The sequence below is a fragment of the Ctenopharyngodon idella genome, chromosome 21 (genome assembly GCF_019924925.1).
Source record: "Ctenopharyngodon idella isolate HZGC_01 chromosome 21, HZGC01, whole genome shotgun sequence".
Classification (NCBI taxonomy): Eukaryota; Metazoa; Chordata; class Actinopteri; order Cypriniformes; family Xenocyprididae; genus Ctenopharyngodon; species Ctenopharyngodon idella.
In genome coordinates, this window is record NC_067240.1 from 21,447,991 (window position 1) to 21,458,846 (window position 10,856).

At 40.1% G+C, this 10,856-nt stretch overlaps 1 long non-coding RNA gene across 1 annotated transcript; it reads left to right on the forward strand.

The window, feature by feature from the left end:
* Window positions 1-1,872: 1,872 nt before the first annotated feature.
* LOC127503608 (uncharacterized) lies at window positions 1,873-10,651 on the forward strand. The gene is made up of 3 exons (XR_007927131.1): window positions 1,873-5,156; window positions 5,301-5,424; window positions 9,104-10,651. It is a non-coding gene; the product is annotated as an uncharacterized LOC127503608 (long non-coding RNA).
* The last annotated feature ends 205 nt before the right edge of the window (window positions 10,652-10,856 follow it).

Sequence of the window (10,856 nt, forward strand, 5' to 3'; positions counted from 1 at the left end):
CCAGATGTGGGCCACTTCAGGCAATGATGCGGCACTGCAGGCCTTCTTATGGCCCGGACAAAATGTATGTGAGCCTTAAGTGGCCCGCATGTAACATGGCAAATATGGCCCAAATATTTTAAATCACATGTGGGCCTTTTTAGGCAAAGATGCAGCACTTACGGCAATGTGTAATCTGAATGTGAGCCTGAAGTGGCCCATGTGATAAATAATGTATATGGCCCAAATATCACAAACCAAATGTGGGCCATCTTTGGCAAAAATATGGCACAATCAACAATGGCTAATCTGGGTGTAAACCAAATATGGCCCACATATGCTGCAGCTAATGTGGCCCAGTTATCTTAAAACACAACTGGGCCAGTTTTGGCAAAGATGTGGGAAAGTAATCACTGGCAATTCTGAATGTGAACCTAAAGTGACCCACACATGGCATAACAAATATGGCCCCAATACATGAATCCAACTTTGGACCACATTTGGCAAATGTACGGCACAGTCAGCACTGGCTAACCAGGGTGTGAGCCTAAACTGGCCCACATATAATGCAGCAAATGTGGCCCAGTTATCTTAAAACATATCTGGGCCAGTTTTGGCAAAGATGAGGGACAGTAACGACTGGCAAATCTGAATGTGAACCTAAAGTGGCCCACAAGTCAAGTCAAGTCACCTTTATTTATATAGCGCTTTTTACAATGCAGATTGTGTCAAAGCAGCTTTACAGTGATAAATGGTATATAATTTTCTTAATGAAAATGCTGTCAATGTAGGCAGATGCAAAGCACTGTTGAATATCAAATGTCAAGTGTCCCCAACTAAGCAAGCCAAAGGCGACAGCGGCAAGGAACCCAAACTCCAACAGGTGACATCAGGTGGCAAACAGGTGGCAAATAGGTGTTAAAATGGAGAAAAAAAAACTTTGGGAGAAACCAGGCTTAGTCGGGGGGCCAGTTCTCCTCTGGCAAACAGTGCTTTGTTACGATTCAGGTAGCTATCATAAGCCCGATAGGATCGCAACATTCAAAGTATTTATTCCAGTTCAATCCATCGTATTCATCATGCCGGTATGGATGGTTTGTTGAGGAACTGTGCCACTGGCTGTCGTGTCGATGAGGCCTTCACAATGGATGATCTAGTTGACTCAATCTCTGCTGACACTTCAGGGGTGTGTTGTGGTCGTGTCAAGGCGTAGGTCCTCAATCTCACCTGGATACAGCCTGGATCCGGTTGACTACGGTAAACCTCGGGATAAACAGAAAGACTAATATTAGCGTAGATGCCTGTAATGATGGGTCGACAGAATGTGGATCCATTTGCAGCTATTTTATTAAAAGAACTTACAGAGCAGACAGGGCAAAGGCAGAGGCATAAACAGGGACAGGCAATGGTCGAGGCAGGCGGCAGACAAACAGAATCAGGGTGCAGGCAAGGATCAAGACAGGCAGCAAAACAATCACAGTCCAGGAAACAGGCAGAGATCAGGGCAGGCAGCAAAGGGTCACAGGGAATAAACAGTCCAAACGATAACAGGTAAACAGTCCACAGAAAACCGCTCAGAAATGATCACCACGGCAAATCAAGACTTCGCAATGTGTGTGTGTGTGTGTGTGTCTTAAATAGTGTGAGTGTGATGCGGTGCAGGTGTGTGTGCAATCAGTCCCAGGAATGAGGGCCCATGGGAAACATAGTCCGAATGAGAACTGATCAGTATTCCAGTGATGGCTCCCTCCGGCGGGCCGGAGGAAGGGCCGAGGGAGCCACATTCGTGACAATGAAATAAAACTGGGCCACATTTGCTGCATTATATGTGGGCCAGTTTAAGGCTCACACCCTGGTTAGACAGCCCACACATGGCATAACAAATATGGCCCGAATACATTACTCCAACTTTGGACCACATTTGGCAAAAGTATGGCACAGTCAGCACTGGCTAACCAGGGTGTGAGTCTAAACTGGCCCACATATAATGCAGAAAATGTGGCCCAGTTATCTTAAAACATATCTGGGCCAGTTTTGGCAAAGTTGAGGGACAGTAACGACTGGCATATCTGAATGTGGACCTAAAGTGGCCCACACACAGCATAGCAAATATGGCCCGAATATATATTACTCCAACTTTGGACCACATTTGGCAAATGTCCGGCACAGTCATCACTGGCTTACCAGGGTGTGAGCCTAAACTGGCCCACATATAATGCAGCAAATATGGCCCAGTTATCTTAAAACATATCTATGCCAGTTTTGGCAAAGATGAGAGACAGTAACGACTGGCAAATCTGAATGTGAACCTAAAGTGGCTCACACACAGAATAGCAAATATGGCCCGAATATATTACTCCAACTTTGGACCACATTTGGCAAATGTACAGCACAGTCATCACTGGCTTACCAGGGTGTGAGCCTAAACTGGCCCACATATAATGCAGCAAATGTGGCCCAGTTATCTTAAAACATATCTGGGCCAGTTTTGGCAAAGATGACGGAGTGTAATCACTGGCGATTCTGAATGTGAACCTAAAGTGGCCCAGACATGGCATAACAAATATGGCTTGAATACATTACTCCAACTTTGGACCACATTTGGCATATGTATGGCACAGTCAGCACTGGCCAACCAGGGTGTAAGCTCAAAATGGAACAGTAAGCAAGTTAATAGTTAATAACAATTAGGGCCACTTTTGGTAAATATACAGTACAGTTGACACAGAAAATATGCTCTAAATATCATAAAAAAAACAAGGCCAATTCTGGCTTTGGAAGGAGCACCTTTAAAAACTGGTTAATTTAGATGTATAGCTAAAAATGAAACTAAAAATATAGCATTAATATTTTTCAGGAAATTTGATATAGGATGCAACACTGTTAATTGTACAGGCTAATCTGGAGAAGGCGGCTATATCGGGGGTGGTATGTTATTTATCAACATAAATGATGTTTTTGGAAAATGTAAATTGTAGAAAGTTTTCTGTGATGGGTAGGTTTAATGTAGAGGGATAGATTATGCAGTTTGTACAGTATAAAAATCATTATGTCTATGGAAAGTCCCCATAAAACATGAAAACACAATGTGTGTGTGTGTGTGTGTGTGTGTGTGTGTGTGTGTGTGTGTGTGTGTGTGTGTGTGTGTGTGTGTGCTGTAGAGCAGAAACACAGACGTGCACTATTACAGCTTTTACAGTCAGTTTTGCTGTACATGTACTGTAAGTAGAGTGTCTGGTTGAGAAACGTGACAACTTAGTTAAAATTAGTGAACTGTTTTTATGGTCTTGGAACATACATTTTAATGTTTGGTAGAGAGATATTTTGAGCAGCTGTATGTTAAAATCTTTGCCATGGTTTCAAGCAGGACATATTCCTCTGTCCACATGTTTTGTTGATCTTGTAACAAGATCCCAAGGGCAAGTTAGTCCTAACGCTACCCCTAAACCTAACCCAATCCATTATCCTTAAAGCAGGAAATGATAACCAGCACAAAACCCTGGTTGATGCATAAACTTGACATAAACTGTAAACTTATCACTCAAATATGATTGGTTGAATGAAATGCAGGATTAACAATGTAAGCAGGCAGTGTCATTTTATAAACTGCTTTAAGTGACCCTGATATTGTAATAAGTATATAAATGAATGAATAAACTAATAAATAAATAAAACATTACAAAACAAACATTAATAAAAATATTTAATTTGTCTTACATTTTGGCTGAATATTGACATTTACATTTATAAATGACTTTTTTTATGAATAAAAATAGCCTATCATAATATTAATTGATGAATTAAATTATGAGTGGGTAAATCAGCACAAACTGCAATGAGAACATTGTATGTTATTTTGATATTATTAACTTTTCAAACCATTTTTTTAATCATGTTATAGGCTTCAGCTAACTTTGTTAGAGATAAGATATTTTTTTAATCAAAGTTCAAACTGGTTCGAATTTTCCTACTTCCGGCCCTTTAAATTTAAAAGTAGGCGCGCGGAAAAGGCGCCCAAAAGACGGAACAGCAGAGGATCGGCTGGAGAATTGACGGTGGAAAACTCCACAAAGTAAAGTCAAGGTAAAATTTCATAAAAAATAATGAATTTAAACAATGTCTTTTTGTTGGCGATTGCTTCGTTATATTTGATTGGAGTATTTATGTGATATTAAAGTGATAACAAATTGTTAGCAAGCAAACACATAGACTATTTGAAGATAAGTTATTTAGTCATTTCAACTTTTGCTATCTCTGGATTTTCAGGATTTTTTTTTAAATATGAATGTTTGTGTGGAGAAATAGGCTGAATGATGATTGTAAGTGACCGTGACATAGTAATTTGCTATGTTCGCGCTGTTTACATTTTTCTTATGATACTTTGCTACGGCCAGTAGATCAAGAGTGATTAGTTAATTGTTTTTATTTTATTTTATTCAATATCTCGTGAATAACGTTGATTAGTTCGCCACCGAGTCTCTTTCGTTCGTTTGTCACGTGACGTGACAGCATACGTTAAGATAACGTTAGTTTGGTTTTACTCCTTGTATTCTTAAAGTGAGTGCATGACGCGTTCCTGATCTCATTTCTTGCACTTTGAATTTGTGAATATGTGATACAGTTTTTTTTTTGTGATAATTAAATGATAATTCCTAAATAAATGCTGATGAAATAGTCGTATCTGTCTGTTTCCTGCACTAGCCTATGCTGCTATCACGTGACAAAAGAATGAACGAGGCCTAACTGAAGACCCTGAATTAATAATTTATCTTTGTTATAATTTGTTATTGTGGCTGCAATAGCTTTTATCTATTAGTTGTTGTTTATCATTACTTTGTTATTTATTTTAAATATGATCAAAGGTTGTGCAAGTAGATGTTTTAGGGGAATCTGGGTATTGAAAATGTAACATTTAATGTAATTCAGCTCAAATGGATAAAATGACTTGAATAAATAGTCAGTAACATGATCTGAACTACAATTAAGTCCCATGAAGGCAGCATGTAGCCCAGTTAAACTGTAAAGTGGTCAGTAACACTGAACCAGTGGTCAATAACACTGAAGTGATACATTGTCTGTCTCCTCAATGTAGATCCTCCTGCTGTAAAAAAAACAGCATTGACCAGCATGAATTCCCCTTCACTCACTGTCTACCAACCTGCAGTCGGTTCGGCACGGTAGTGTAGACAAGTGTTTTTACTTATGTTTTATTATGGCATAACAGTAAAATAAAAATAATGACTATAATCCAATTGGACATTCATCTATGTATTCATTGTACATTATACTGCACTAACTAGTTTTATTACTTTACTTGTCAGAAACATGAGGCTCACAGCAACAGATTAAGAAGAAGAATCCTGCATCAAAAGATGGCTTCAACTTGCATGTGAGACAGAGCGAGAAGAGAAAAAGAGGAATGAAGATGGACTGTCTAAGAAACCTGTAAGTCAGTTACACTGTCTATTTTGCTATATGTGTGTAATAATTTGTATTATACTACGAGGCTGTTGAATGCTTGAATTAGGGCTGTGACGATAACCGCAATACCGCAGTTATGAGACGCCTACCACGATGTTGAGGCCATCACCGTCATCACCGCATCGTTTCTATGGTAACCAAGAGCTTGTTTGAGGTAACGGCGAAAAGAATGATTGTTGAACATCCGCGAAAATGTTAAAGTATGTAAAATAGTGACTGAACTTAAACATATGCTTTTATTAAAACTGGTGCTCTGCTGTGCCAAGGGACATCTCAAAACATTTCACCAGTTACTTTCGTTTTACCGCATAGACCTTTATGTCCTATAAATGTGTCATATTCGTATTTGTATGACAGTCCACGCAGCTTTCAGTGGGCGGGACTGTTGGCATTATTAATAAAGAAACATGAATGAATGAGAAAGTAAAGAGTAAGACGTGCTTGATATTAAAAATAAAACTCAATACTGGCAGGATGTTTCTGTGCGCGTGCTCCGAGTGTAACACGGACAAGCATTGAAGCCTCTGTTTTTGGTTGCGCGTCTAATTGGTCAAATACACAGTGTCAAAATGCCTGCACTGGTGAGTGTTCACGTAAACACAGTAGATGTAAGCACTGTCTGTGTGCGTTGTTCACTCACTCACTCACTCACTCACTCACACACAGTGGTGTAGCGCAAATCTGCAGGGCCCTCTGCGAGCCAGAATGGTTACATCGCAATGTTGGGAAATCTTTCCGTTTTAAACCAAGAAGGCGAGCCAATGTATATCACACAAAAAGCAACGTGCAATCTTTTCTCAAGAGACGAATTTCAGCATAATGTGCTGATAATGGTAGGCTATCCTAACTGTTTTAATTATTCCATTATTTCTCTTGTGGCCCGTAAATATAGTAAAACAAATGAGAAGAATAGTATTTCGTGTTAAACAAGTTGTTTTTTAAAATGCATCTAAGAGTCAAATTTTTCCCCCACCCCTAACGGACACACACTTGCACATAAACCTGTTGTCAGCACTGCTCTATTTTATCAGTAAAAACTGAACTAGCAACTTAAAAGCTACATGACATTTCTCACTAGTGAGGTAACACCACTGTTCTTAAAGCAGATAAACTTACAGTTTTCCTATTAATGCACAGGTAGTTCCAGTCAGTTTAATTACCATTCTACATTAATGCCCTTGCCTTCATTAAAGCACACACTCATGTTGGGTTTCCATGACTTTCCATTAGGGGTGTGCCCAAAGCCAAATACCTGATTCGGAAAGAGACAGATAATGGCTTCAAAATATATAACTAGTAATTCTGCCAAATAATATTTTGCTGAGGCTGACACAGTTACTCCTCGTGTTTGCTGGATAACGGGTGAGCCAGAGGAAAGCATGATATTATACTTAAACCTCCAAAATCACTATGCAATAATGAGTGTGTGAAGTGAATGAATGTAAACTCTATGAATTAAATGAGCGCAAATCAAATAGCCGTATTGCTGTTGCCTCTCCATGTGTCAGAAATCAGAGCTTGGAAAGAGTAAATCAACTAAAATACTTTTGCTGTCAACATTAATGCATGCGATTCATTTTTCCAGTTTAACGCGTTAAAATATTTAACACAGTTAATGCAGCATCCGTTTTTTTTTTTTTCTTTTTTCATCCTTTGGCTAGCATTACAATATATGATTACGCTCTTATTTCTGCGAATGCTTTTAAACCATTTAAGCATGCCAAAAGAGAAAAAGAGAACGCACTGTCTGTGAATGTCCTGTCACACACACAATGCACAGAAAGACGCGCGCCAGTATAGTGAGCATGGACGGCACACCAGTATCGAGTTCTCTGTCACGCTTGAACAAACAGTAACACACACAATAATCTCAAAAATGTCCAATTTGTTGAATATCACCATTGGAGCATCCTTGAATGAGTTAAAGTCCCTGTGAACTGGAAGTTGCAAATGACTTTTCTCCAGTGTTGTGACGTATTTCCAAGCAAAACAGAATATTGAACAGAGGGCAGGGTTTTACTTTAGCGCTCCTCCTCTCCATCTCTCGCTCATAGCAGACTAACGGTTGGAGGGGAGTGGTTTAAGCATTTAAAGCCCAAGCCGTCAAACTGACGTCATCAGGGAAGGAACGCCATTCCAGACCGGAAGTAACTTTTCAGATTTCGATTAAAGATTACCACGACAAACAATTTTTTTTCTGAGTATTAACTTGCATGGATTAATTGTTCACCACAAGACTAGTAAAATGCACTAACAAAGTAAATAGGGTCCATTTTGATTTCATGACGACTTTAAAGTCTTAAAAGAAAAGTAAAAAGTTGTGAGAAAGTGGGACACATTTGAGATCCACGCCATGTGCAGCAGCAGCAGCTCTTAAAGCTACAGCAACCAATGTCAACGAAAATAATGAAGCTTTAATTAAAGCTGAATGTAGCTTTAATAATGATTAATCTTTAGGCTATAAAGTATGCAGTGCAGACTGTTTGGTAACTTTATTCAGTTTCTTTATTTGTCCTATCTGTGAGACAGGTAGGCACAGGTAAATATGACATTTATTATGGGTTTTTGTGAGGATTGTTCTAAGTTCACTTAAATTAAAAGTTGTTATATTTTTGGAGACTAATAAATGTAAAAAAAAAAAGATAGCTTTCAGTTACACTAAAATGTTGAATGGCTATAATTCATGTTTAAAATTGGGGGAAAAAATCAATTTCATCTAGACATCAGTAGCTGTATTAAGGCCCGGGTATACTTCACTTTCCGCAGCCAGACACGTCTCGCGCGCGGTCATGTCCGCGCATCTTTCAAAGTATACTCAACTATGGATGCGCGCGGATGACCGAGTTTGACACGTGCAGTACAATTTAATTCACGAGTCGTGCTATCAACGAGACTTCACTGGGCAGGATCAGAGAAGAAAAATAGTGCATCCACCATTGCAACATAGTTCTGAAGATACACCAAGAGAACAAGAATCAAAATCGATGGAGATGGATAAGCTTCTAAGTTTACTCTTGTTTTTGAATTGCTCTTTCCACACACTTCTTTGACGACTGCACACTGTGCTCAGTACTGTGCATCTTGCCACTTAGTGGACTCTTCTATACAGCTTGCGCATGCGCTGTTGCACATGCACAGTCTCGAAATTTGGCATGCACACGGACGGGGTATGCGGACGTCCGTGAGCCCTCCGGATGACGAACATTACGTCATGCAGACAGTGCACGAACGCGGCTTTAGTTTCAGTGATACTGTCCTTAATTCATAAAAACATGCCATTAAAAAAGTATTTAAAATATACTGTCTTTATGTTGTTTCTTTATGTTGTTTTTAATTTAGAGATTAACTGTGAAATTATTACATAACAATATATATTATTAAAAACATGATTATAACATTACATTTAGATCTGTTTCATTGTATTTAGATGTGGCATGAAAGGTTGCAACACTGAATGAGCATTGTAGCTGATCACAGTCATGTTGAGTGTATGTAAGCAGTGATCTCATCATTGAAACAAATGCGTTCATCATAACTAACAGTGCAAACACAATGTAAATAAGAGGTTCGTTGATTATAATGAGAGTTTTGGTGTGAGTTCAGAACTCAGTCAACATTTTGTCTGTTTCTTCCTTATCCCGAGGTTACCATAGTCAGCTGGATCCCTTCCAAATCCAGATCAGATGGTGGACCTGCATCTTGGCATGACCACAACACAAGCCTAAATGTCAGCGAAGACCATGTCAACTAGACAAGCCGTAGAGACAGATCCCCTGTGAGGACTTCGTTGACAGCCATCGGCACAGATCCTCAGCAAAGTCCACAAGAACCAGACAAGTCCTCTGCACAGACCCCTACGGCCAGCTTCAACTCTATGCCGGCGTGTTGTATCTTGATCTTCAAACTGATGGAACCAGATCAAAATATTCTAAATTATACCAATCCACAATCTGACTTGTGATGGAGCCTGAATCATATCACACCATGTTCGTTCACTGGCCAGAGGAGAATTGGTCCCTGACTGAGATTGGTTTCTCCCATGGGTTTTTTTCTTCTCCATTTCTGTAACCTGATGGATTTTGGGTTCCTTACCACTGTTGCCTTTGGCTTGCTAAGTTTGGGACACTTAATATTCAGCAATAATATTGATTTGATTGCATTGACACTATCATATGAGAACTGAACTGAGCTGGACGATGACATCACTGTTTTCTGCAGAGCTGCTTTATAACGAATTGAACTGATTTCATAATTGATTAACTCTACACAGCTATTGAACAGAACTGAAACTAAACTGACTTCAGCTGAACAATGACACTATTTTCTTTTTAGAGCTGCTTTACAGCAGAATTGAACTCTGTTGGAATAACTGAATCATTCTCCTGTTTATACCTGTAAAGCTGCTTTGAAACAGTCTATAAAGTGTTAAATTAAAGGTGACTTGACTTTTGAAATAGCCTGCTTGTGGACCAGATCTGGTAAACAGTAATGCGTTGCCAAAATGTCACCATTCTAGGCAGCATGTGGGCCACATGAGGAACGTGGGAAAGACCAGGGTTAAAATAAAAATCAACTGTGGCCCACATTAGGGTCAGTTCTGGTTTATTATTTGGTTTGTTAGTGGCTTACGTGTGGCATTTCCAAGGCTTGCTTGTGGCCCAGATCTTGCAAACAGGAGTGGACCGCTCAAGTGCCATCATTCAACGCGGTATGTGGGCCAGAGCAAGGTGTTGGATCTGGGCCAGAATTAAAACGAACTGTTGCCCAGATTAGGGCCAGTTCTGCTTTATTCATATTGTTTATGGCTCACATGCGGCATTGGTATGGCTTGCTTGTGGCCCAAATCTGAAAAACAGGAGCGAACCGCCCAAGTGCCATCATTCCATGCAATTGGTGGGCCAGAGCAAGGTATTGGATCTGGGCCAGAATTAAAATAAACTGTTGCCCAGATGTGGGCCAGTTCTGCTTTTTTCGTTTTGTTAATGGCTGACATGTGGCACTGGTATAGCTTGCTTGTGGCTCAAATCTGGCCAACAGGAGTGGACCGCCTAAATGCCATCATTCTATGCGGTATGTGGGCCAGAGCAAAGGGGTTGGATCTGGCGCACACTTGGCACTTTCATGTGGCCCACATTTGGCAGGAATGATGGCACTTGGGTGGTCCGCTCCTGTTTGCCAGACTTGGGCCACAAGAAAGCCACAGTTATGCCCACATCTGGGCAACAGTTCATTTTAATTCTGGCCCAGATCCAACACCTTGCTCTGGCCCACATACCGCACGGAATGATGGCACTTGGGCGGTCCACTCCTGTTTGCGAGATTTGGGCCACAAGCAATCCATACCAATGCCGTATGTCAGCCATAAACAAAACGAATAAAGCAGAACTGACCCACAT